Source organism: Orcinus orca, chromosome 4, assembly GCF_937001465.1.
Source record: "Orcinus orca chromosome 4, mOrcOrc1.1, whole genome shotgun sequence".
Lineage (NCBI taxonomy): Eukaryota > Metazoa > Chordata > Mammalia > Artiodactyla > Delphinidae > Orcinus > Orcinus orca.
The window spans coordinates 121,276,894-121,303,737 of record NC_064562.1 but is presented as its reverse complement, the minus strand read 5'-3'; the positions used below and the strand labels follow the sequence as shown (position 1 = coordinate 121,303,737).

At 39.7% G+C, this 26,844-nt stretch overlaps 1 long non-coding RNA gene and 1 other non-coding gene across 4 annotated transcripts in view; both read right to left on the bottom strand.

The window, feature by feature from the left end:
• Nucleotides 1–694: 694 nt before the first annotated feature.
• LOC117201214 (uncharacterized) overlaps nucleotides 695–26,844 on the bottom strand; it is a 40,959-nt gene continuing 14,809 nt past the window's right edge. The window contains exons 5-7 of one of the 3 annotated variants that reach the window (XR_004483197.2): nucleotides 20,632–20,759; nucleotides 13,015–13,163; nucleotides 695–1,010 (exon numbers count right to left, since the gene is read on the bottom strand). This is a non-coding gene — a long non-coding RNA (uncharacterized LOC117201214). Of the gene's footprint in view, nucleotides 1,011–12,959; nucleotides 13,164–20,631; nucleotides 20,760–26,844 lie in introns of those variants that run through there. The other 2 variants (XR_007477236.1, XR_004483196.2) reach the window with 2 other exon arrangements.
• LOC117201247 (small Cajal body-specific RNA 18) lies at nucleotides 21,080–21,162 on the bottom strand. Its single transcript, XR_004483247.1, has one exon. It is a non-coding gene; the product is annotated as a small Cajal body-specific RNA 18 (non-coding RNA).

The following is a 26,844-nucleotide window of genomic DNA, read 5'->3' as shown; positions in this document are numbered from 1 at the left end:
CCCGAAATTTCTGGACATTCTCATTTCCTGACATTTCTGCTTGTAAAACAGCCAGTTCTTGCCCGAGGCCATCCCTTTCTTAAGATACCTTGTAAAAGCAACAAGGAGCAGCAAATATACTAACATTCTTATTTTCTATAATGATATTCCTTTTGTCTGGATATACTGTACCTTCCAAGCGAGCACAGTAATAATTTTACAAAATAACATGAGTCACAAGCTTTCCAGCCTACACACAGCAGCTGTAGCTATACCACAATCAGAGCATGCCACCCCTTCAAAGAACAGATAATTCTAATACTATTTAAATTCTTCTAAAATATCAAAAAAGAAATGCTTACAAATTATTCCTGAGAAGTCATTGATATCTACACCTGAAAAAATAGCCTTTTCATATGTGCACAAACATACACACATGTACAGATATGAATATCAATGCAAAAGCCCTAAATAAATGATTAGTAAGTACAATCTAGGAATATATTAAAAGAATCCATTACAGTCAAGTTGACAGAAACCTCTATGTGGGTAAACGGTTAACAAAATCCTTTCCCATTCTTCATGAGAATTTGACCTTATGTTAACTTTTTAGCATTGTTCCCCTGGCAACCCGATAAGGTGATTTGTGAACTGTGTAGCTATGTGGCTGGTAAAAATGGACCCCTGACTGGTAAACTGCATTTAGACAGGGAGAACCAAATATGCCAGATGGCAAACCATAGCTTTGGAACAACCTGAGTTCAGTGACTGCGCATGTCCCTTGCAGAGGCTGGACACTAGGCCAATAGGGTGGTCACAAAGATGGAACTGAAGACGGATCACCACTGGTTGAATCTGCAAATGTGGGAACCCACGGATAAGGGAGGGCCAACCGTACCACACCATTTTATTTAAGGGGCTTGAGCATCTGTGGATTTGGGTCTCCGTGGGGGTCCTGGAACCAATCCCCTGCGGATATGGAAGGACAACTGTACTCACTGTCAATGATTCTCATCCATCTTCAAGTAATTCTGCAAAGACAATGAAAGACTTTATTTGATAGGCCTTCAATTCTAGTTTAATATCACTGGAAGAATTGAAATAGGCATGAATGGCTGACCAACACATTAGAAAGCAGTTACAAGAATTATGAAATAGTTACGTTTAGTCTCTTACCTTTCAGCTGTTTTAAATTTGTATCTTAATGATTAGTATCACAAAACCAAGAGTGGTGACACTGGCCAGCTTCTTTAACACATTACTCCTAATGTCTTTGGCTTAACACAATTCAGTTCCTTTCATTAGCGCAAAAATTTAACGCAGGTTGGACAGCTCTCCTAAGTGATCCTTTGCAAGTGGCTATTTGGGCAGCTGGGCTCCTTCTGTCCTGTGGTTTTATCTTCCTGGAGTTCTCCTGTAGCCACGTGGCCAAGGGAGAGAGCGAGCCCAGGCAATTATACCTGGGGGTTTGTGGCATTCCGCTGGCCACTACCTAGTTACATGGCTCCAATGTAACTGCAAGAGAATTTGGAAAATATATTTTTCCAGTGTGCCAAGGAGGAAGATGAAAACTTTTAATTGAATATCTAGCATTGTCTTTGCCATAGCCTCAAGAAATCAGTAAACTTAGTATTTAATTACTGCCAGAAAGAAAACTTAACACTAACTATGACATCACTGAAAAATCATTGTACTTGAAAATCATTCTCCAAAATTCACTTAGTCTATGATTTTCATCATACAGTAAGTCAATATATTTATTTGGGAATTCTTAATGTATAACTCACCCAATTAAATTAGGTAAATTGTGTAAAGTACCTAGTCAAGCACATGGTACATGTAATAAGTGCTCAACAAATACTGATTGGTTTTACTGCTGGGAATTAAATGCTTCTCTAAGATTTTTCGATGTCTAAGACAGGCAACTGCAAACACTTGCCTGAATATTTTCTATGCCTAAACCATCTCTGACAATGCTGTGTTGTGAATCTCTAATCTCAATTTAGCTTTTATCAAAGTATTTGGGCAAATTCAAAGTTGCCTAAAATACTCCTGCATCCCACTGCCACATGGGGGGAAGTACTAGTTAAGCTTTTCACCTTTCATAATAAATTATCAACCTACTCTTCTGGTCTCTAAAGCATGGATCTGTTCTCAAACAACATGGAAGACCAATTCTTTAGGCAAAACTTTAGTGCTTATAAAAATCCCTCTTAAATGATATTTATGGAAGCCAACCTAGATAAGGGGATGTGCTATCTAACAATTCCTCTTGATTTCCCAGATATTAACCTTGGATCAAGTTAGTCTCTTGGAACTTAACTTAGAACCTGGAAGATTCTTCTCTTACTAAGTTGGACCTACAGCTTAAATGAGTTTATTATAAGATATAGTTAAATAAGATCTGCACCTGCACTTTCTGGAAGATTGTTGTGGATGTTTTCTGATGTATATGTTTTGATACCATAAAGTAATTTCTTATAGAATTTCAGGCCAACAAAAATTTTGTTTCTTTGGAGAAAATTTTATGTCTTCTATTTTCTGATGAACACTTACTATATCGTTTCCCTTTTAAAAGTGGCTTCCAGAAAACTATGGAGACAGCAAAAAGATCAATGATTGCCAAGTGTTAATGAGGAGAAGGGGATGATGAGCAGAGCACAGAGAAATTTTAGAGCAGTGGAACAATGCTGTATCATATGGTGATGGTGGGGATGCATGCCATTATACATTTGTCAAAACCCATAGAAGGCACAATACCAAGAGTGAACCCTAGTGGAAACTATGGACTTTGGGGCTTCCCTGATGGCTCAGTGGTTAAAGAATCCACCCGCCAATGCAGGGAACATGGGTTCGAGCCCTGGTCTGGGAAGATCCCACATGCCACGGAGCAACTAAGCCTGTGCGCCACAACTACTGTGCTCTAGAGCCTGCTAAGCCACAACTACTGAAGCCCGCACACCTAGAGCCCATGCAGCACAACGAAGAGTAGCCCCCGCTCGCCGCAACAAGAGAAAGCATGTACTCAGCAACAAAGACCCAACACAGCCAAAAATAAATAAAATAAATAATTTTATAAAAAATAAACAAAGAAACTATGAACTTTGGGTGATTATAATGTGTCAGTGTAGGTGTACTGATTGTAACAAATGTACCACTCTGGTGGGGGATGTTGATAATGGGGGAGGCTATGAGTGTGTGGGAGCAGGGGAGTGTATGGGAAAACTCTGTACCTTCCATGTAATTTTGCTGTGAATCTAAAAAATAAATCTATTAAAAATTTTTTAAAAGGGTTTATATATCTTACATTAATTTTCCCCAGTAATTTAAATTTCATATGGCAGTTGTGTTTAATGTTATTTAGTTTAAATTGTGGACAATTAAAATTTTCATGTAAACTTGGAGGATAAATAAATAAATTCATATGTATTTTCTAAGTGTCTACCAGGAAGCTCTGAGTTAAATTCTTTTTATTTTTTTTAAATTAAATTAAATTAATTTATTTCTACAGCACATTCTTATTAGTTATCTATTTTATACATATTAGTGAATATATGTCAATCCCAATCTCCCAGTTCATCCCACCACCCCCCGCCCCCCGCTTTCCCCCTTGGTGTCTATACGTTTGTGCTCTACATCTGTGTCTCCATTTCTGCCTTGCAAATGGGTTCATCTGTACTATTTTCTAGATTCCACATATATGTGTTAATATCCTATATTTGTTTTTCTCTTTCTGACTTACTTCACTCTGTATGACTGTCTCTAGGTCCATCCACGTCTCTACAAATGACCCAGTTTCGTTTCTTTTAAATGGCTTAGTAATATTCCATTGTGTATGTGTACCATGTCTTCCCGATGCATTAGTCTCTTGATGGGCATTTAGGTTGCTTCAATGACTTGGCTATTGTAAACAGTGCTGCAATGAACATTGGGGTGCATGTGTCTTTTTGAATTATGGTTTTCTCTGGGTATATGCCCAAGTAGTGGGATTGCTAGGTCATATGGTATTTCTATTTTTAGTTTTTTAAGGAACCTCCATACTGTTCTCCATAGTGGCTGTATCAATTTACATTCCCACCAACAGTGCAAGAGGGTTCCCTTTTCTCCACACCCTCTCCAGCATTTGTTGTTTGTAGATTTTTCTGATGATGCCCATTCTAATAGGTGTGAGGTAATACCTCATTGTAGTTTTGATTTGCATTTCTCTAATAATTAGTGATGTTGAGCAGCTTTTCATGTGCCTCTTGGCCATCTGCATGTCTTCTTTGGAGAAACGTCTATTTAGGTCTTCTGCCCATTTTCTGATTGGGTTGTTTGTTTTTTTAATATTGAGCTGCATGTGTTGTTTATATATTTTGGAGATCAATCCTTTGTCTGTTGATTTGTTTGCAAATACTTTCTCCCATTCTGAGGGTTGTCTTTACGTCTTGTTTACAGTTTCCTTTGCTGTGCAAAAGCTTTTAAGTTTCACTAGGTCCCATTTGTTTATTTTTGTTTTTATTTCCATTACTCTAGGAGGTGGGTCAAAAAGGACTTTGCTGTGATTTATGTCAAAGAGTGTTCTTCCTATGTTTTCCTCTAAGAGTTTTATAGTGTCCAGTCTTACATTTAGGTCTTTAATCCATTTTGAGTTTAGTTTTGTGTTAGGAAGTGTTCAAATTTCATTCTTTTACATGTAGCTGTCCAGTTTTCCCAGCACCACTTATTGAAGAGACTGTCTTTTCTCCATTGTATATCCTTGCTCCTTTGTCATAGATTAGTTGACCATAGGTGCGTGGGTTTAACTCTGGGCTTTCTATCCTGTTCCATTGATCTATATTTCTGTTTTTGTGCCAGTACCATATTGTCTTGACCATTGCAGCTTTGTGGTAGAGTCTGAAGTCAGGGAGTCCGATTCCTCCAGCTCCGTTTTCTTCCCTCAAGATTTCTTTGGTTATTTGGGGTCTTTTGTGTCTGCATACAAATTTTAAGACTTTTTTGTTCTAGTTCTGTAAAACATGCCATTGGTAACTTGATATGGATTTCATTGAATCTGTAGATTGCTTTGGGTAGTATAGTCCTTTCCACAATATTGATTCTTCCAATCCAAGAACATGGTATATCTCTCCATCTGTTTGTGTCATCTTTGATTTCTTTCATCAGTGTCTTATAGTTTTCTGAGTACAGGTCTTTTACCTCCTTAGGTAGCTTTATTCCCGGGTATTTTATTCTTTTTGTTGCAATGGTGAATGGGATTATTTCCTTAATCTCTCTTTCTGATCTTTTGTTGTTAGTGTATAGGAATGCAAGAGATTTCTGTGTATTAATTTTGTATCCTGAAACTTTACCAAATTCATTGATTAGCTCTAGTAGTTTTCTGGTGGCATCTTTAGGATTGTCTGTATATAGTATCATGTCATCTGCTAACAGTGACAGTTTTACTTCTTCTTTTCCAATTTGTATCCCTTTTGTTTCTTTTTCTTCTCTGATTGCTGTGACTAGGACTTCTAAAACTATGTTAAATAATAGTGATGACAGTGGACATCTTTGTCTTGTTCTTGATTTTAGAGGAAAATTCATTCACCATTGAGAATGATGTTTGCTGTGGGTTTGTCATATATGGCCAGGTTCCCTCTATGCCCACTTTCTGGAGAGTTTTTATCATAAATTGGTATTGAATTTTGTCAAAAGCTTTTTCTGCATCTGTTGAGATGATCATATGGTTTCTATTCTTCAATTTGTTAATATGGTGTATCGCACTGATTGATTTGCATATATTGAAGAATCCTTGCATCTCTGGGATAAATCCCACTTGATCATGATGTATGATCCTTTTAATGTGTTGTTGGAATCTGTTTGTTAGTATTTTGTTGAGGATTTTGGCACCTATATTCATCAGCGATATTGGTATGTAATTTTCTTTTTAATATCTTTGTCTGGTTTTGGTATCAGGGTGATGGTGGCCTAGTAGAATGAGTTTGGGAGTGTTCCTTCCTCTGCAATTTTTGGGAAGAGCTTGAGAAGGATAGGTGTTAGCTGTTGTTTAAATGTTTGGTAGAATTCACCTGTGAAGCCATCTGGTCCTGGACTTTTGTTTGTTGGAAGATTTTTAATCACAGTTTCAATTTCATTACTTGTGATTGGTCTGTTCATGTTTTCTGTTTCTTCTTGGTTCAGTCTTGGAAGGTTATACCTTTCTAAGAATTTGTCCATTTCTTCCAGGTTGTCCATTTTATTGGCGTAGAGTTGCTTGTAGTAGTCTCTTAGGATGCTTTGTATTTCTGTGGTGTCTGTTGTAACTTCTTTTCCGTTTCTAATTTTATTGATTTGAGTCCTCTCCCTCTTTTTCTTGATGAGTCTGGCTAAAGGTTTATCAATTTTGTTTATCTTCTGAAAGAACCAGCTTTTAGTTTTATTGATCTTGGCTATTGTTTTCTTTGTTTCTATTTCATTTATTTCTGATATTTATGATTTCTTTCCTTCTACTAACTTTGGGTTTTGTTTGTTCTTCTTTCTCTAGTTTCTTTAGGCATAAGGTTAGATTGTTTATTTGAGATTTTTCTTGTTTCTTGAGGTAGGATTTTATTGCTACAAACTTCCTTCTTAGAACTGCTTTTGCTGCATCCCATAGGTTTTGGATCATTGTGTTTTTGTTGTCATTTGTCTCTAGGTATTTTTTGATTTCCTCCTTGATTTCTTAAGATCTCTTGGTTATTTAGTAATGTATTGTTTAGCCTCCATGTGTTTGTGGTTTTTATCCCTGTAATTGATTTCTAATCTCATAGCATTGTGGTCGGAAAAGATGCTTGATATAATTTCAGTTTTCTTAAATTTACCAATGTTCGATTTGTTACCCAAGATGTGATCTATCCTGGAGAATGTTCCGTGTGCACTTGAGAACAAAGTGTAATCTGCTGTTTTTGAATGGAATGTCCTATAAATATCAATTAAATCTATCTGGTCTATTGTGTCATTTAAAGCTTGTGTTTCCCTATTACTTTTCTGTTTGGATGATCTATCCATTGGTGTAAGTGAGGTGTTAAATTCCCCTACTATTATTGTGTTGCTGTCGATTTCCTCTTTTATAAGTGTTAGCATTTGCCTTATGTATTGAGGTGCTCCTATGTTGGGTGCCTATATATTTGTAATTTTTATATCTTCTTCTTGGATTGATCCCTTGATCATTATGTAGTGTCCTTCCTTGTCTCTTGTAACATTCTTAATTTTAAAGTTTATTTTATCTGAAATGAGTATGCTACTCCAGCTTTCTTTTGATTTCCATTTGCATGGAATATCTTTTTCCATCCCCTCAGTTTCAGTCCATATGTATCCCTAGGTCTGAAGTGGGCCTCTTATAGACAGCATATATATGTGTCTTGTTTTTGTATCCGTTCAGTGAGCCTGTGTCTTTTGGTTGGATCACTTAATCCATTCACATTTAAGGTAATTATTGATATGTATGTTCCTATTACCATTTCCTTAATTGTTCTGGGTTTGTTATTGTAGGTCCTTTCCTTCTTTTGTGTTTCCCACTTAGAGAAGTTCCTTTAGCATTTGTTGTAGAGCTGGTTTGGTGGTGCTGAATTCTCTTAGCTTTTGCTTGTCTGTTAATCTTTTGATTTCTCCATTGAATCTGAATGAGATACTTGCCAGGTAATGTAATCTTGGTTGTAGGTTCTTCCCTTTCATCACTTTAAGTATATCATGCCACTCCCTTTTGGCTTGTAGAGTTTCTGCTGAGAAATCAGCTGTTAACCTTACGGGAGTTTCCTTGTATGTTATTTGTCATTTTTCCCTTGTTGCTTTTAATAATTTTTCTTTGCCTGTAATTTTTGTCAATTTTATTACTATGTTTCGGCATGCTTCTCCTTGGTTTATCCTGCCTGGGACTCTCTGAGCTTCCTGGACTTGGGTGGCTATTTCCTTTCCTATGTTAGGGAAGTTGTTGACTATAATCTCTTCAAATATTTTCTCGGGTCCTTTCTCTCTCTCTTCTCCTTCTGGGACCCCTATAATGCAAATGTTGGTGCGTTTAATGTTGCCCAGAGGTCTCTTAGGCTTTCTTCGTTACTTTTCATTCTTTTTTCTTTATTCTATTCCACAGTAGTGAATTCCACCATCTGTCTTCCAGGTCACTTATCCGTTCTTCTGCCTCAGTTATTCTGCTATTGATTCCTTCTAGTATTTTTCATTTCAGTTATTGTATTGTTCATCTCTGTTTGTTTGTTCTTTAATTCTTCTAGGTGTTTGTTCTTTAATTCTTCTAGGTCTTTGTTAAAACGTTTCTTGCATCTTCTCCATCTTTGCCTCCATTGTTTTTCTGATGTCCTGGATCATCTTCAGTATAATTATTCTGAATTCTTTTTCTGGAAGGTTACCTATCTCCATGTCATTTAGTTTTTTTTTTTTTTCTGGGGTTTTATCTTGTTCCTTCCTCTGGTACATATTCCTCTGCCTTTTTGTTTCATCTAACTTTCTGTAAGTGTGGTTTTCATTCCACAGGCTCCAGGATTGTAGTTCTTGCTTCTGCTGTCTGCCTTCTGGTGGACAAGGCTATCTAAAGGCTTGTGCAAGCTTCCTGATGGGAGGGACTGGTGGTGGGTAGAGCTGGGTGTTGCTCTGGTAGGCAGAGCTCAGTAAAACTTTAATCCGCTTATCTGCTGATGGGTGGGGCTGAGTTCCCTCCCTGTTGGTTGTTTGGCCTGAGGCAACCCAACACTGGAGCCTACCCAGCTCTTTGGTGGGGCTAATGGTAGACTCCAGGAGGGCTTACGCCAAAGAGTACTTCCCAGAACTTCTGCTGCCAGTGTCCTTGTCCCCAGGGTGAGCCACAGCCACCCCCTACCTCTGCAGGAGGCCCTTCAACACTAGCCCATAGGTCTGGTTCAGTCTCCCGTATGGTCACTTCTCCTTCCCCCTGGGTCCTGATGTGCACACTACTTTGTGTGTGCCATTCAAGAGTGGAGTCTCTGTTTCCCCCAGTCCTGTCAAAGTCCTGCAATCAAATCCCTCTAGTATTGAGAGTCTTATTCTCTGGGAATTCCTCCTGATGTTGCTGGACCCGCAGGTTGGGAAGCCTGATGTGAGGCTCAGAAACTTCACTCCATTGGGTGGACTTCTGTGGTATAAGTGTTCTCCGGTTTGTGAGTCACCCACCCAGCAGTTATGGGATTTGATTTTATTGTGATTGTGCCTCTCCTACCATCTCATTGAGGCTTCTCCTTTGTCTTTGGACGTAGTGTATGGTTTTTGGTGAGTTCTAGCGTCTTCCTGTCAATGATTGTTCAGCAGTTAGTTGTTATTCCAATGGTCACTCAAGAGGGAATGAGCACACGTCCTTCTACTCCGCCATCTTAAACCAGTCTCTCTGAGTTAAACTCTGCCACAAGAGTTATTTAAATTCTTGAGGTGTATTAGCATGTGTGCTCTTTTTTTTTCTTTCACTAGTCCCGATTTTCTCTTTCTGTTTTATTACCTAACATGTTGTGATATAATAAGAAATATATATTTGGTCTTTGTTCTGGTTTCTGGCACAGAGACCCTAAAACCTTTGTAATTACTTGAATGATAAGGGTGAGAGGAATGTCTTTTCTTATTCATAATAAGCCTTTTGACCATTCTTGTTTTTAAGTTAATGAGGTGACTCTCCATGGGACCCTAGGTAGCCTTAGGATGGGGGCTGTTTGCCAGAGGAACCAACCGTGCAATTAGATGGTTGGAACTTTCAGCCCCACACCAAGACCTCTCAGGAGGGGAGAAGGGCCAGAGACTGAATTAATCACCAATGGCCAAAGATTTAATCAGCCATGCCTATGTAAGGAAGCCTCCACTGAAGTCTTAAAGGACTTGGTTCAGAATGATTCCAGGTTGTTGAACACATCCACATACCAGGAGGTGGTGGTCTGGAGAGGGCATGAAACTCCTCACCTGTTCACACATATGTTGCTCTGTGTATCTCCATTTGGCTGTTCCTGAGTTGTATCCCTTATAATAAACTGGTAATAGTAAGTAAAGTATTTTTTTGAGTCTGTGAGCCATTCTAACAAAGTATGGAACTCAAGGAGAGGGTCATGGGAACCTCTGGTTTAGAGCCTGTTAGTCAGAAATACCAGTGACAACATGGGACTTGTGACTGGTGTCTGAAGTGGGGGCAGTCTTAGGGGACTGAGCCCTTAACTTGTGGAATTTGTGCTAAATCTGGATAGTTAGTGTCATAATGAATTAAATTGTAGGACACCCAGCTGGTGTCACAGAGAACTGGAGAACTGCTTGGCATGGAAAACCCCCACATTTGGTATCGGAAGTGTTGTGAGTAGGAAGAAACAGAGTTTTCTTTTATTACCCTTATTTTATATTGCCATACCTTTAGGCTTTTCTCCAAGTCCATTTTGGAAAGAAGCAGGACCAAAGTAAATTCAATAAATAAAATGATAAAAATATAGTCTTGGGCTTCCCTGGTGGCACAGTGGTTGAGAGTCTGCCTGCCGATGCAGGGGACATGGGTTCGTGCCCCGGTCTGGGAAGATCCCACATGCCGCGGAGCGGCTGGGCCCGTGAGCCATGGCTGCTGAGCCTGCATGCCCGCAGCCTGTGCTCCACAACAGGAGAGTCCACAACAGTGGGAGGCCCGTGTACCAAAAAAAAAAATATATATATATATATATATATATAGTCTCTCAACTATTAAGATTTAGGCTTGATCTAAAAGCTGTAGCTTAGTTACTTGTTTGTTATTTTAGGATTTCTCATCAAAGTTTTCTTTTTCCCTACTTCTAACATTGAGTTGTTCCCAGGAGTTCTTTAAATTTCGAATTGTACTATCTTACCTGTATGTTTGTAGTTCACATTCTTTATAACAGTTTACTTTTGCCCCTTCTGTTCAAACAGTAAAATCTGTCTCCCATAGCATAGATTGCCTTTTCCTAAATGAAGATGCAAAATACAATTCCAAGACCTCTCAGTTGTTTGTTGGAAAGTTCCTTATATATAACCTAAATCAGTGAAGACCATTTTTTCAAAATTAATTAATTAATTTTTGGCTGCATTGGGTCTTCATTGCTATGTGTGGGCTTTCTCTAGTTGTGACAAGTGGGGGGTACTCTTTGTTGTGGCGTGCGGGCTTCTCATTGCAGTGGCTTCTCTTGTTGCGGAGCACAGGCTCTAGGCACATGGGCTTCAGTAGTTGTGGCATGCAGGCTCAGTAGTTGTGGTGCACGGGCTTAGTTGCTCCACGGCATGTGGGATCTTCCCGGACCAGGGCTCGAACCTGGGTCCCCTGCATTGGCAAGCAGATTCTTAGCCACTGTGCCACCAGGGAAGTCCCAGTGAAGACCATTTTTACTTGCTCTGTCCCAGCTGGAGAAAACAAAACACTATACAGCTCAAGCTATATGGTCTATTGAATGAGCAAAGCCCTACTCCCCAGTGCAAATAACATGAAATATAAAATTTGTTAAAATTGAACAGTTGAAGAATATTGGTAGATGAATGTTTTTAATTACAGAGTGTCTTCAACTCTGATAACTGTGCATATTAGCTACAATTAATTTGCAAAATAATCCATCAAAGAAATCAAATCACTCTAGCAGTATTGTCTCATTTTTCTAAATGCATATCTAGAAATACTATGACTTGGAAGAACTTAAGATAAAAATTAATGCAGGATAGCAATTAACGGTCATTCAGGCTTCAAAATTAATCTTACTCTGATAAATACCAGTTGAGCTCTAAATGAACCTCTCTGAACCTCAATTTCCTCTTCTGTTACATAGGAATACTAATATATTGTATATACATAATTTCTTGTATATTATGATGTTTTGACATCAGAAGAAACCATTCTAGCTACAGAGAGACTGCCCCTCCCTGGGCTAGCTGATTCTTAGAGATGGCAAAAGGCCCAGCCTGGAGCATGGCTTTGTTATGCAAGCTAACCTATCCAGAGCCCTATCTCTTCTATCTGGCATGTACAGAGGCAATATTCCTCTGCCTTAATCATCCCAGGGCCAGGTGCCAGACAACTAGGGACCACCCTTATAGGCCAGAGCCAAATGACATTATTCACACTCACTAATCCTAAACTGTTTACCCCGCCCTGCTTTGCATTTCCCATGGAAACCTCAATGAAGTAGCTTAAGTGCTTCCCCACCCCCCATCCGGTTTTCTGCCTTCTGATCACCCTGTTTTTTTCCACGTGGCCCTGCTTGGTGTGCCTCCTGCCTCTAGGACCTGTGAGTATAATAAACCTTGTTTCTTCCTAAGCCTCTCCTCTGATTCCTCTTGTGGCCTCACCTGACTGACCATCTCATTAAAGAATATAAAACAACCAACATGTGTCTTGCAGAGTTACTGTGAAAATATAATCAGTTAAAATATAATGCCGGGCTTCCCTGGTGGTGCAGTGGTTGAGAGTCCGCCTGCCGATGCAGGGGACACGGGTTCGTGCCCCAGTCCAGGAAGATCCCACATGCCGCGGAGTGGCTGTGCCCGTGAGCCATGGCCGCTGAGCCTGCGCATCCGGAGCCTGTGCTCCGCAACGGGAGAGGCCACAACAGTGAGAGGCCCATGTACCGCAAAAGAATAAATAAATAAATAAAATAAAATAAAATATAATGCCATCATTACAGCGCCTAGTATGTAGAAAACCTTCAATGAATGGTTGCTGTTAGGAAAAGTAAGCCTGATTAGGAGGTATAACTCCAACATTATGACCTGGATCACTGTCCAATGCTCATGCTTTATCTAAATATAAAGCCATGGAGTGTCTGCCCCTCTGTCTCCTGACGTAGCATCTGGGATGGAAAGGAATGCTGACCATTTCTGCATTATTATGAGCACATCAGTTTTTTTTTTGTTTGTTTGTTTTTTGCCACAGGGATTTCCTATCTCTTACTGTAATAGAGGCTGGAAGCAGAAGACCTCCTGTCTTTCAACAACAGGTATGAATTCTGCCAACAGACTAGCCAATTGAAGCTCACGGAGAGGGAAGGATTCACCTGGACTAGAGACATAAAGAGTTTATTATTTTAATGAAATAAAGATGAAAGTGACACATACCAACTCAAAAGAATGAAAAGAAAGCACCGTCTGGATTTGATATCCAGGTTCAGTTTCTAGGAGCAGCGCCAAATGCTCCCTGCCTGGCGGGAGATGTCCTCTCAGCTCATGTCAACCCTTGGTGAAATCAACTCAAATTTCTTTATAGTCTAGAAGAGAGATTTATTTTTTCCATAAATAATTCAACAGGTATCTATTGCATAACTCTCGTGTGTGTTGTACTGTGGTACATCTAAGTCCTATCCAACCTTTCAGTCTGGGATTGAAGACAGCTTCATCCCTTACAGTCATTTAATTTGGTTTTCTTTTCTCAAACGCCCCCCCCCCCCCGCCCCGCAAACCTGTAAAACAGATTATTGTCACCATGCTCTTGCCTTTTGTATAGTAATGAATCAATCTGTTTTACTCACCAAAAGTAACCTTAGGATGGGTTAGGAGAGAGGAGATTAAAACCTCATGGGTCAGGGGCTTCCCTGGTGGCGCAGTGGTTGAAAGTCCGCCTGCCGATGCAGGGGACACAGGTTCGTGCCCCGGTTCGGGAAGATCCCACATGCTGCGGAGCAGCTGGGCCCGTGAGCCGTGGCCACTGAGCCTGCGCGTCCGGAGCCTGTGCTCCACAACGGGAGAGGCCACAACAGTGAGAGGCCCGCATACCGAAAAAAAAAAAAAAAACCCTCATGGGTCAGATGTAAGCTATTATATATAGAATGGATAAACAACAAGGTCCTACTGTATAGCACAGAGAACTGTATTCAATATCCTATGATAAACCATAGTGGAAGAGAATATTTAAAAAAGAATGTGTATATATGTATAACTGAATCACTTTGCTGTACAGCAGAAATGAAAACATTGTAAATCAATTACACTTCAAATAAATAAATAAGTAAATAAATAATTTTTTAAGATGTCCAAAACAAAATCAAAAACAAAAACAAAAAAACTAATAGGGCAGGAATAAAGACTCCCGAGGAATTTAGTAACATCCTGGAAACTAAAGGGGTCACACAAGATTCCTCAAGGTATAGATAATGTGATTTATAACCTGAAGGAATATGTTGGCCTTACCATCTGTGGTAAAGATTTGGATCTCCTTAGGGATGCTTCCATCTTTTTCCATTGACCTACCTATGTCTTTAAAACTCATTTTCTCCACTAAAGGTTTATTTGGCAAGCTGTTTGGAACTTTATCACTTTATTAATATTATTTTTTTAGAAATCTGCATGCTGCTTGAAATATGAAGAGTAAGATCATCAGATTTTCAAAAAAAGCATAGTCAAGAGTTCTCCTTCTAGCAATGGTGAACTAGAATGTTTTGAACCAACCCTCTCTTCAAGAATTAGAAAAGCTACCTAGGTGGTAAGGAACTGGGTTAGAGGGGTCTGGACACGGGAACAGAGGGAACCCCCCAAAAATGAGCCTGAAATTCCCCGCTTCGCTTCTTCAGGCAAATGTCAATTCTAAAAGTGGGAGCTGAGAGGTAGGACCCCGAGCGGAGCTCTCAGCAGTTGTATGGTCGGGGGAAGAAAAGTTAGAGTTCAGAGCTTGCCGGGGAGGATGGGACCTGGGCAACCCCCCAGATGTTCTTTTGGAATCTCAGAGGGGTATACCTGAAGAGTAAGAGTATGCTGGCTACAGACTAGCCTCACAAAGGTCAGAGCCTAATTGATTAGGTGATCTCTACCTGCTACCGCTGTAGCCCAGCGGCCTGCCAGAGGCCAAACGAACCCTCTCTGGAGGAAGACAGCATCACCTGTGGCCACAAATCATCTCTGAACGTTTTATATCAAAGTCTGGCTATCAATTCAAAAGTATCAAGCGTATAAAAATAAGACTGAAAGAAAAACAGAGGACGATAGAAACAGGCTTGCAGGGAGTATGGACATTGGAGTTATTCAATAGAATTTTTGAAAATTAGGATTAATATGTTTAAGAAATTAAAAGGCTGGCTTGAGAAATTTGGCAGAGAACGGGGAATGAAAATAAAAGTTAAAAAAAGGCAATTCTAGAATTGAAAACACAATAACTGATACTAAGAATTCAATGAATAGGTTTAAATAACAGATTAGATACAGTTGAAAAAGAATCAGATGAGTCAGAAGAAAACATCTAGATTGAATCATGGAGAGACAAACGGTTAGAAAATATACAAAAGAGTGTGAGCGACATCTGGGACAGGTGAAAAAGTCTAAAACATATGTAATCGTAATCCTAGAAGGAGAGAGACATCAGGACAAAGAGAATGAGGCAGAGTAAAGGTATGTAGAGATAATGGCTGAGAATTTTCCAAAATATTTGCAAAAATATCAAGCCAGATTTAAAAAGCGCCATGGGGGCTTCCCTGGTGGCACAGTGGTTGAGAGTCTGCCTGCCGATGCAGGGGACGCGGGTTTGTGCCCCGGTCCGGGAGGATCCCACATGCCGCGGAGCGGCTGGGCCCATGAGCCATGGCCGCTGAACCTGTGCGTCCGGAGCCTGTGCTCCGCAACGGGAGAGGCAAAGCATAATGAATCCCAAGCAGGATGTATACAAAGGAAACCACACCTAGATGATGCTGGTAAGATCAAAGACAAAATCTTAAAGCAGGTAAAAGGAAAAAAAAGACATAAAAAATTCATTGGCTATTCCTACTTCCTTTCTTAGGGTGGGGCTAAGAGGAGAGCATTGTGTGGCAGGCCTGTACAGACCACAGGTGGTCAAGTGAACTTGGCTTTGCTTTACTCTGTGTTTCTGTCCATTGTCAGTTACTTTGGGGAAGCTGAGGCAGCATTCCTCATTTTCAAAATCCTTGTTGTGTTTTCTTATGACAATGGATATTGTATTATATTGGTACTTAAATCCTGCTCTGCACCATATATATAACTAACTTTGAGCACTTGTGATGTGGTAGCCCCTATTACTATGCCCAATTTTAGGTAAGCGAGCCAAGGCTTAGAGAAGTTAAGTCATTTGGCTAAGGTCAGAGGGCTAGTAAAGCCTGGGTCCTATGGGAGTTCTATTTTTAGTTTTTTTAAGGAACCTCCATACTGTTCTCCATAGTGGCTGTATCAATTTACATTCCCGCCAACAGTGCAAGAAGGTTCCCTTTTCTCCACACCCTCTCCAGCATTTATTGTTTGTCGATTTTTTGATGATGCCCCTTCTGACCAGTGTGAGATGATATCTCATTGTAGTTTTGATTTGCATTTCTCTAATGATTAATGATGTTGAGCATTCTTTCATGTGTTTGTTGGCAATCTGTATATCTTCTTTGGAGAAATGTCTATTTAAGACTTCTGCCCATTTTTGGATTGGGTTGTTTGAACTACTACCATACGACCCAGCAATCCCACTGCTGGGCATATACCCTGAGAAAACCATAATTCAAAAAGAGTCATTTACCAAAATGTTCATTGCAGCTCTATTTACAATAGCCAGGACATGGAAGCAACCTAAGCGTCCATCAACAGATGACTGGATAAAGAAGATGTGGCACATATATACGATGGAATATTACTCAGCCATAAAAAGAAACAAAATTGAGTTATTTGTAGTGAGGTGGATGGACATAGAGTCTGTCATACAGAGTGAAGTAAGTCAGAAAGAGAAAAACAAATACCGTATGCTAACACATATATATGGAATCTAAAAACAAAAAGTGGTTCTGAAGAATTAGGGGCAGGACAGGAATAAGACGCAGATGTAGAGAATGGACTTGAAGACACGGGGAGGGGGAAGGGTAAGCTGGGACAAAGTGAGAGAGTGGCATGGACTTATATACACTACCAAACGTAAAATAGATAGCTAGTGGGAAGCAGCCACATAGCACAGGGAGATCAGCTCGGTGCTTTGTGACCACCTAGAGGGGTGGGATAGGGAGGGTGGGAGGGAGACACAAGAGGGAGGGGATGTGGGGACATATGTATATGTATAACTGATTCACTTTGTTATAAAGCAGAAACTAACACACCATTGTAAAGCAATTGTACTGTAATAAAGATGTTAAAATAAATAAATAAATAAAATCAACAGAAAAAAAAGAAGTAAAGCCTGACTTCATGGCCCTGGCTCCCCTCACTTATGTCATCCAGTAGAAAGAGTAAACTCCTGATGGGAGATTACGACTCAACTTTCCATTCTCTCTCATACCGCCTAGGCTTTACTTGCTCAGATAATACTAACGACAACCCTCACAATGACAGCTGACTTCCTGGAGCACATACAATACAGCAGGACTCATTTACTTCTTACATCCTTCTTGTGAGGTAGGTGCCAGTGTTCTCCTTTATATATTAAAACACAGAGAGGCACAGAGAGGTTAAGTAACTTGCAAGGTCACACAGCTGTTCAGTGGTGGAGCTGGAATCCAAAACCAGGCAGTCTGGCTTTAGAACCTGTTTGTAACCATCACATTTCCTGCTCTTGCTATACTATTATTCATTAATAAGAGAAGTAGAGCGAGAGAGAGTGGACTGTTTCCCCCAGGACAAGGTTGGAAGCATCCTAATCATGGCTGTTAAAAATAGCACACACCTTGGCTGTGAGAGACCGTTTTTTGTAGAGATGTCCAAGTGAAGGCAAATGATCACATAGGAAATTTCAAGCTATTCCATTTGGCTCTAAGGACTTCTTCAGAACCTATGCAGTCATGTGTATTTTCCCCACAAGGTGAATTCTTAACTCATCTCTTTACCACAATTATTTTTATCACGTATTTTTCATTCTCCTATTTCTATATCTCCCCAAGTTCATTTTACTTTTACCTATCCCTTAGGTTAAAAGGTAAATGAACTGGCTTTCTATCAGAAATAGTCCTTTGCTAGGTCCCAAATAAGTTGAAGCTCGACAAAAATGCTAAGGCCCTCAGAACTCGTTTAGAAGGAGAAAATCACCATGAAGAGAACAGGCCTACTGCTTGGGGAAGATGGTAAACGTTAACAGATGCCGGGAGGAGGCAAAGACTTTCAATAGCTGCCGTTCTTCTTCAAGGAAAATGGAGCATCTTCACGTTGAAAAGAGTAGGGCAAATGTAAAGCGAGCCATAATTTTACAAGCCACTCTCTACAAAGGAATTAAGTTATAAAATATGATGGTCTGATTTTCTCTAAGGCCATAGATATCTAATCCAACAGCGTAATTAACATTGAGTTGTAAATGTCATCAGTCTCAGAAGAGTGAATCCGCAACTCTTTGGTGGAAGTATTTCAAAGAAGATGCCATTATCAAATGCTCCCTTGCTGTCAATGGAGTGAAACATGTAGAATTTCTAAAACAATAAGGCTTCACTTGGTCTTAGGGCTCATTTGGTTGCAAGGAACAGAACCTCGCTCCGGCTACTACACGTAAATGAGGATTTATTATACAGCAGCTCCTCATGGGATTCAAGACAGGAAGGAGAGTCGAGTCCCATGGGGAATTAGACTTGGAAACTGAAAAGGCTTCAGGACAACGCAGCTGTTCTCAGGTTGCAAGTTCTCTCACCTACATTTTCTGTTTCCCCTGCCTTGTCCAGTCTCTCCCTGCAGACTGGCTCTCTGTGAGAGCCCCTCGCATGCATGGCCCTTAATAACTGTCATAGCCTCTCATTCCATAAGACCTTGAAGCTCTAATGACCACCTGGCACCTGACCCCCAGCCTGTGTCTCTCAGTTCAAATTCTCAAGAGAAAAATAATCAGACTTGCCTGGTTCATGGATCAGGTGTCCACCTTTTATCTAATCAAGGAGGGTTGGGTTTATTTGGTATAAACATAGGAACGAAGGGCCCAGGGCTGGTGCTCTAGTTGGCCGAGGGAGAGAGGTGTTCTTCAAGAAGAGAGCTGGGAAGAAATCTCAAAATGTGTCTCTAATCACTACGGTCTGGACCCAGGGCTTCAGTGTCCTGGAACCCTCACAGTATCTTAAATAACTACCAAGGACAAGTTCAAATATTGGGGCAGGCTTTGGGAAAAAAGCCATTAAAATGGAAAAAGTAATATATATGTAAATTATTTTCCACCAAATGAGGTTTAAACTCATGAATTACTCTCCACCAATGAAATGAAATTCTAAAATTGAAATAAAAACTTTTAGTGACACATTCGAACATTAACTGAAGATTTTTTAGGACAAACACCGATGGAGTTGTGTATCTAAGATCAACATAATGTGATACATAACGCAGACAATATCCAACTCAGGTATATGCAATAATATTTATCAATACATGATTTTGAAGCAAAATGCCTCTTTATTGTGCTATAGGTTGACTGAGACACTGTGAACATTTTCAGGAGAGTCAGCAGAGAGTAGAATTTTTCATTTTTTCTCTGATACCTTCACCTAACCCGGTTGAAGTTTGTTTCTAAATCAAAGAAGGGCCAGGATCAAGAATTTCCTAGAGAGACAGCTTCTGTTGCCTCCGTCACCACCAATAGGATCAAAGCCAGAGCCAGATCCTAGCCCTGCCCAGATTTGGGGGCCAGAGAGAGGGGAATTCACAGGATGTAATCAACTGGCTTGACTCAACTTCCCAGGGCCATCATTTCAGATCAGAATTTATCTCTGGCAGTGGAATAGTTTAATAGCAAAATATTCTCATTTTTTGAATATTACATTATTTTTAATTTCAATTTTTAACTAAAATGTAGGATATACAATCTTTTAAATATTCAATGTTTATATCCACTGTTTTAAAAAATGGTTGTACATCCTATTCAAGCAAAAACAATCATTTGATTATGCAGTTATATATATTCTTTAGAAAATTTTGAAACTTGGATTTTTTTATTTTAGTTTTTCAGTTATAATTTTTTATTTTTGTCTATTACCTTGATTTTGTATTCTGTTTGACGCACGTGTGATTGATCTTTTTTCTTTTGAAATACAGTTTCCATGTCACTTTGTCACTGTATTATTATTTTGTTTGAACCCTTTTACATTAAACGTGTATAATTGAGTGGTTGTCATTTTCAGCCAAAAGTTAAAATAAAAAAGTTTTATATGGTTTTAACACTTGAGGATATCTTATTTTAAACGCAGCTATAGTTGTTAATGAAAGACAAACAACATTCTTCCAGAGGGGAAAGAAAATGTATCTGCAATTAATTGGGCATTGGCACTTGGCATACACTATTATTCCTTGGCCTTTTTTTTTTTTTAATTTATTTAGTTTATTTATTTTTTGCTGCGTTGGGTCTTCGTTGCTGTGTGCGGGCTTTCTCTAGTTGCAGCGAGCGGGGGCTACTCTTTGTTGCAGTGCTCAGGCTTCTCACTGCGGTGGCTTCTTTTGTTGCGGAGCATGGGCTCTAGGCTCGTGGGCTTCAGTAGTTGTGGCATGCAAGCTCAGTAGTTGTGGCCCGCAGGCTCTAGAGCACAGGCTCAATAGTTGTGGCACACGGGCTTAGTTGCTCCATGGCATATGGCATCTTCCTGGACCAGGGCTCAAACCCGTGTCCCCTGCATTGGAAGGAGGATTCCTAACCACTGCGCCACCAGGGAAGCCCTCCTTGGCCTTTATTTGCAGAGAGGGAAAGGAAGTTGGACAAATAAGCAGAATTTTTCAGTTACTTTTCCAGGAAAAACAACAGCGCTGGTAGGTCAGCACTATTCCTGGTTTTCAGATGAAGAACCTGAGACTTAGAGAGATTAGGTAACTCACCCAGGGTCACACGGCTAGTAAGTGACAGAGCCTGGTTGCTAATTCAGGTGTGTCTGATTCCGAAACCCATGGTCTCTCGCACCGTGTGGTCTGATGGTTCCACAAACTTAGATTCACAGCAGGTATTCCTAGGGCAAAGAACATGTATGTTTGAATTAGTTATAGCCCACTTCAATTTAAAGCTCCATTTTAAGTGTCTGTAGGAGCATGCTAGGGTGGTAGGAAAGTGATTTTCTCACTCCATCATTACAAAATTACACTCACTGAAACGTTATGACAACCCACTTTCTCCTGTAAAAGAGGAGAATGATAATATATTGGCTATAGAGACTTGTTCAGTAAACTCGCATTAGGTTTGAATTATTATATCTAGAAGTAGACCCACAGACATTGTACTGTAATTACATGAAAAGAGCAACATCAAGGCTTTCTTTTCTCTTTTTTTCCCCAGTCTCAGTCGGTTCTCAGAACACACTCCATCACCTGATTTCCAGGATGCGGACTGCACAGTGGTCACCTCATTGTCGACCAGGGCTCACAGTCACAGTGGCAGAGGCCTCTCTAAACCTCCCTCATCTCTAGTTTAACCCACTGTCCCTCATCTCCCCAACCCCGGTCCCCTGGCCCTACTTCACCAGACACACTTTGGTAATCCTCTCAGGCTCCACGGCAATAAAGAAAATACTGTGGGTTCATCCAGGTGCATCTGAGACCCGCGGGGGACACCTCTCACACTCCAATTTCCTTCCTCCCACCTGGCGGGGCCTGGGTCCCCCCACAGACCAAGTGGCCTAGGCCTCTGCCTCTGGTCTGTGCAGCCAAGGCTATTCTATTTGAGTGTTCTAAGACTGATGATTGTTACAGTTATGGTAAAAGGAACATTGTTTTTTCTTGGGGGATTCTGGAGATTTTCTTACTGGGGAAAGGTCTCAAAGCCATTTATACTCAGCTGACTGGGTAAAGACTGAGATTAAGAAGAATGGATATGTCACAGCATCTTCTGTAAGTTAAGGTAAAGAGTCATGGATGGAACTAGTAAAAATCAGGACATTCCTTTGGTTTCCCAAACAAAATGTAACGTCTAAGTGAGCACTGAGGTGGTGTATCAGACCCAGGAGGCTGGGGACAGGAAATGCCTTATCCAAGCACTGTATGCACAGGAGTTTTGAGCCGGAGACTTAGTTTCTTTCTCCTGATCTCCCCTCAGAGCCTCCTTTAGGTTTTCTGTTACCTTCCTCCTCAAGTAAAGTTCCCCCAGAGAGAGAGCCATGCACATCTGTTTTTGTGAGATGATAAAAGGGAGCTCTAACCATGACAAAGATACCATGTAGAAGTTGCAATGGAAACAGTTTAAATTATTTTTTCCTTCACTGATGAGAAAAAGAAATATTTTAAGTTCATCAATCTAAAATTTCTTATTTGTGATTTTAAGTAGTGAGGGTATTTAATATAATATAAATAAATAAGTAATAGATTTATGGTTATTTCATCTATATCCCTAAAAGTTTTTTTTTTTTTCTTTTTTTCTGGCCTTGGCCGTGCCATGCGGCTTGCAGGATCTTAGTTCCCCAACCAGGGAAGGAACTCGGGCCCCCTTGGCAGTGAAAGCACAGAGTCCTAACCACTGGACTGCCAGGGAATTCCCTATATCCCTTAAAGTTTATATGTACAAGTGGGACAAAAAAATTGGGAGAAGGACTATCTCATGGATAAATGGGGATCCCATCACTTGTCATTAAACGATTGATTTTTTAATCTCTCCATTTGTTCCAATGTTTGTTTCTATCTCTCAGTAAAACTTAGGTAGGGAATAATATGACGACAAATAAGAAAGATTATTATGCTAGCTATATGTAAATGACCTGGAGAAGTGGAGATCTGGAAGGGAGGATACCGTAGTTATAAAAGAGCACAGGGAACTGAAAAAGAAGTGAGGTTTTCAAGAACTTTAACCAAGAAAACCTCAACAGGTCTTGATGATGGATCAGGCGTAGAGGATGGCATTATAAATAATGAAGTCAATGTGAGGCCGAATTCGAGGACTGTTCCTTGGGAAGTTTCACAGGAGAGGCAGTATTAAGACTGGCCTGGCTCTGACTGTCTTGATCCTGATTCTTCACCCTGTATCCATCTAATTAAATATTGCTGATGGGGATGGGGATGTTAGCTCTTCACGATGCAGTAGTTTGTCGTTTCTCTAGGCGGTAGTATCAGAGAACCAACTTCTGTTCAATTCCTACACCCTCATTTAAGGGAGAAAGAAGCCTGAGATGTGAGAGCTCTGAGGAGAAATGGGAAGGAAATAATGGATTCCCTGGCAAGTCTAGTCCCCAGAAATCCTGCACGAGCACAATCCTAACCCTTCTCCTAGGCTGATAGTTGTTAAATTGATGTTAGTGTCAGTTGGGTTGTACAAAGATAAAGGTCCTTTCTTGGAGAAATTCCAGTGAGAACTTGAGCTCATGTTGCCTGATGCCTCAGCCCTTCTTCCTCATCCTGGTCAACGCATCTACCTGGTGTAAATATCTCCTGACTCATATTAGCCCCAGCTAGTGGAAGCAACCCTTCATTCTCACTCTGTTACTCAGAAAAAAACTGTGGGTAGGAAGTAAATCCCAGTAGACACACTAAACATCTCCCCTCCAAACACATGCTAGGGAGACTCATACTTACATTGTTTGGGAGATACACAAACACAAATATTGATAGTTTGGAAAGAAGGACAATTTGATGTTAAAATTCAAAATTAGCTAACTGCTCAAATACTCCAAGTGATTGCATATATGTATGTTGGTCAAAGAGTGCCTGGGTATAAATTGTGAGCTACTTAGTTGAGGTACTATTTAAAACATTATGGCTCTCAATTTTCTCTAAATTAATATACCAGTTATTCAGAAATGCAATTTTTAAAAAATTAAATGAGTTGTTTTATAATTTTTTTTTTTTTTTTTTGCGGTACGCAGGCCTCTCACTGTTGTGGTCTCTCCCGTTGCCGAGCACAGGTTCAGCGGCCATGGCTCACGGGCCCAGCCGCTCCGCGGCATGTGGGATCTTCCCAGACCGGGGCACAAACCCATGTCCCCTGCATCGGCAGGCGGACTCTCAACCACTGCGCCACCAGGGAAGCCCCTGTTTTTTAATTTTGAAGTATTGCCCATACATGGTAAATCAAATTAAAGCAGCAGAAAACAATATACAATCAAAAGTAAGACACTGTTCTCCCTTCCTGTACCCTCAATACCACTTCCCAGAAGTAACTGTATCAGTCATGAATACTTTGGCTGCAAGTAACAGGAACCCCTATTAATACAGGCTTTTGTTAACTTATATGAAATTCAGAGGTAGGTGGTCAGGGTTGATTGTACTTTGTGACATAATCAAGAAGTCACCGTCTATTCACAGTGTACCAGCAGTGTCACACCTCATTGCCACAAGGAGGCTAACATGGCTCTAGGCGTTTTCAAATCAAAGTTTCCTAAGCAGGAGGGAATGGGCTAGAAGCAGAAAAAGCTTTCTCTTCATGCACATCCTTATTTCCCGAGGAGGGAAATCCTCCTAGAAGCCCTAAGCAGACTTCCCGTAATCTCTCATGCCCCAGACAAGAACTGACTCCTAGCCCTAGACCCACCATGGGCAGAAGAGAATGAGACCTGTGACTGATTTAGGTTCATAGTAACTCCTCCCCTGGGTGGGCACATGGCTGCCTCAACAAAACCAGTGTTCTGTTGGCAAGAAAGAAGGGCAATGGCTATTGGGCAGGCAACCACGAGTGATGGCCAGAATGAAAATGATCAACTGTGTCTTAATATCTGCCCAGAAATTTTCTGTATGTATTTAAGTAAATATATTGTGAGTACTATATACTGTATCATATGTATGGATATGCCATATATATGGTCACATATGTATATATATGCACATACACACAAATATCCACACATGATACTTGCTTAAGTATCTTACATTTTTTAGATAAATCAAGTACTCTATGCATATTGCTTAGCATATAACTAGCATATAGTAAGTGCTTTATCAATGCTAATTACTATTATTCTTACTTATAGTTTTGTTATTATTACAGTCTTTAAGACAATATACACCCTTTTTAAAAAGAATGAGGCTCATTTTCTAGCAAATGCTAAATTTTACTTTGCCAGTACTTTAAAAAATTATGCCAGCACTTTTATTTTGGGCTATTGAATACTCTTGAAGATATGAGCTGCATAGCTCCTTTTAAGAGAAATAAGAATTACTGTGGTCAGCAGTAAATTCCATTGAAACATAGTGAAATAATTTTGTGAATAATAACTAGGTGACTAAATGTTTACTTTCTGATGACTATCGAAACACTAATATTTTCCAATCATATTAATATGCAGGCAGAAGTAAGAAGGTTAGGTATGAGACATTTTTTGGTGTATTTGCACAAAATATTATGTTAGCAAGTGAATTTTACATTATTGACAGATTCTTTTGGAAGAAGAAAAATAACTTCACTACTATTTGCCTAATTTATGCAGCACAGAGAACATGAGAGTTGTTTGAGAAATTCTCATTGGAAGAGAAGGCTATTATAGACACTTTAAGCAAAAGCAAAACACTTTTCTTCAAGTATTTGACATAACTGGATGAAAGTCTGTGGGAGTGAAAGGGAGCAGAGGAGGGAAGTCTCCTTAGTTATCCCTGAAATAGGATCCTGACCAAGAGCCTCAGGTAGGTGAGTGCCCTTCAGCTGACCTCTTATAGTCCTTAAGGCCAAGCTGTAAAATGGCTTGTCTTTAAGGTAAAAGCAATATCTTTGAATCCAAAATATATAAACAGCTCATACAGCTCAATATCAAAAAGCAAACAATGCAATCAAAAAATGGGCAGAAGACCTAAATAGACATTTTTCCAAAGAAGACATACAGATGGCTAACAGGCACATGAAAAGATGCTCAACATCACTAACTATTCACTAATTATTAGAGAGATGCAAATCAAAACTACAATGAGGTATCACCTCACACCAGTCAGAATGCCTATCATCTAAAAAAAAAAAAAAAACCCCACAAATAACAAATCTTGGAGAGGATATGGAGAAAAGGGAACCCTTGTACACTCTTGGTGAGAATGTAAATTGGTGCAGCCACTGTGGAAAACAGCATGGAGATTCCTCAAAAAACGAAAAATAGAACTATCATATGACCCAGCAATTCCACTCCTGGATACGTATCTGGAAAAATGAAAACACTAATTCAAAAAGATACATGCACCCCAATGTTCGTAGCAGCACTATTTACAATATCCAAGATATGGAAGCAACCCTTGTGCCCATCAACAGATGAATGGATAAAGAAGATGTGGAATATTGCTCAGCCATTAAAAAGAATGAAATTCTGCCATTTGCAGCCACATCAATGGACCCTGAGAATATTATGCTTAGTGAAATAAGTCAGACAGAGGAAGACAAATACTGTATGACACTACTTATATGTAGAATCTAAAAAATAATACAAATGAATGTATATGTGAAACAGAAACAGACTTACAGACATAGAAAATAAACTAGTGGTTACCACTGGGGGGAGAGGGGTAAGTTAGTGGTATGGAATTAAAAGATACAAACTGCTATGTATAACACAGATAAGCAACAAGGCTATATTGTATAGGACAAGGAATTATAGCCATTATTTTGTAATAATTTTAATGGAGTATAATCTGTAAAAATACTAAATCGCTATGCTGTACACCTAAAATTAGCATAATATTGTAAATCAACTATACTTCAAATTAAAAAAAAATCTTTACTCTAGCCATATTGGCATTTTAACACACACACGAAGAAAAAGTGTCTTTTAGTCCCCCTTTCTCTTTGTTTCTCATCATTTGTCCTAAAATGTGTTGCTAAGTATGAAAATATTATGATTATATATGTTATTTAATCTCTCAGACTTCATGTTTTTCCATTTCCAAAGTAAGTGTGTTGAATTAAATGCTGGCTAAGATCTCCTCCAGGTCTAAAATTCTAAGTTAAAGATCAGTGTTTTCCAGAAGTGATTGGTCAGCAGAATCACCTGGAGGCCCTTACAAAAATACAGGTTCCTAGATTCAACCTTCAGACATTCTGATTCATTCATTCATCAAATGATTACTGAGGGCCTTGCATGATATTCTGGATACACAGTGATGAATGAAACAGATATAGTCCCATTCTGCCCCAGCCTCTACAGA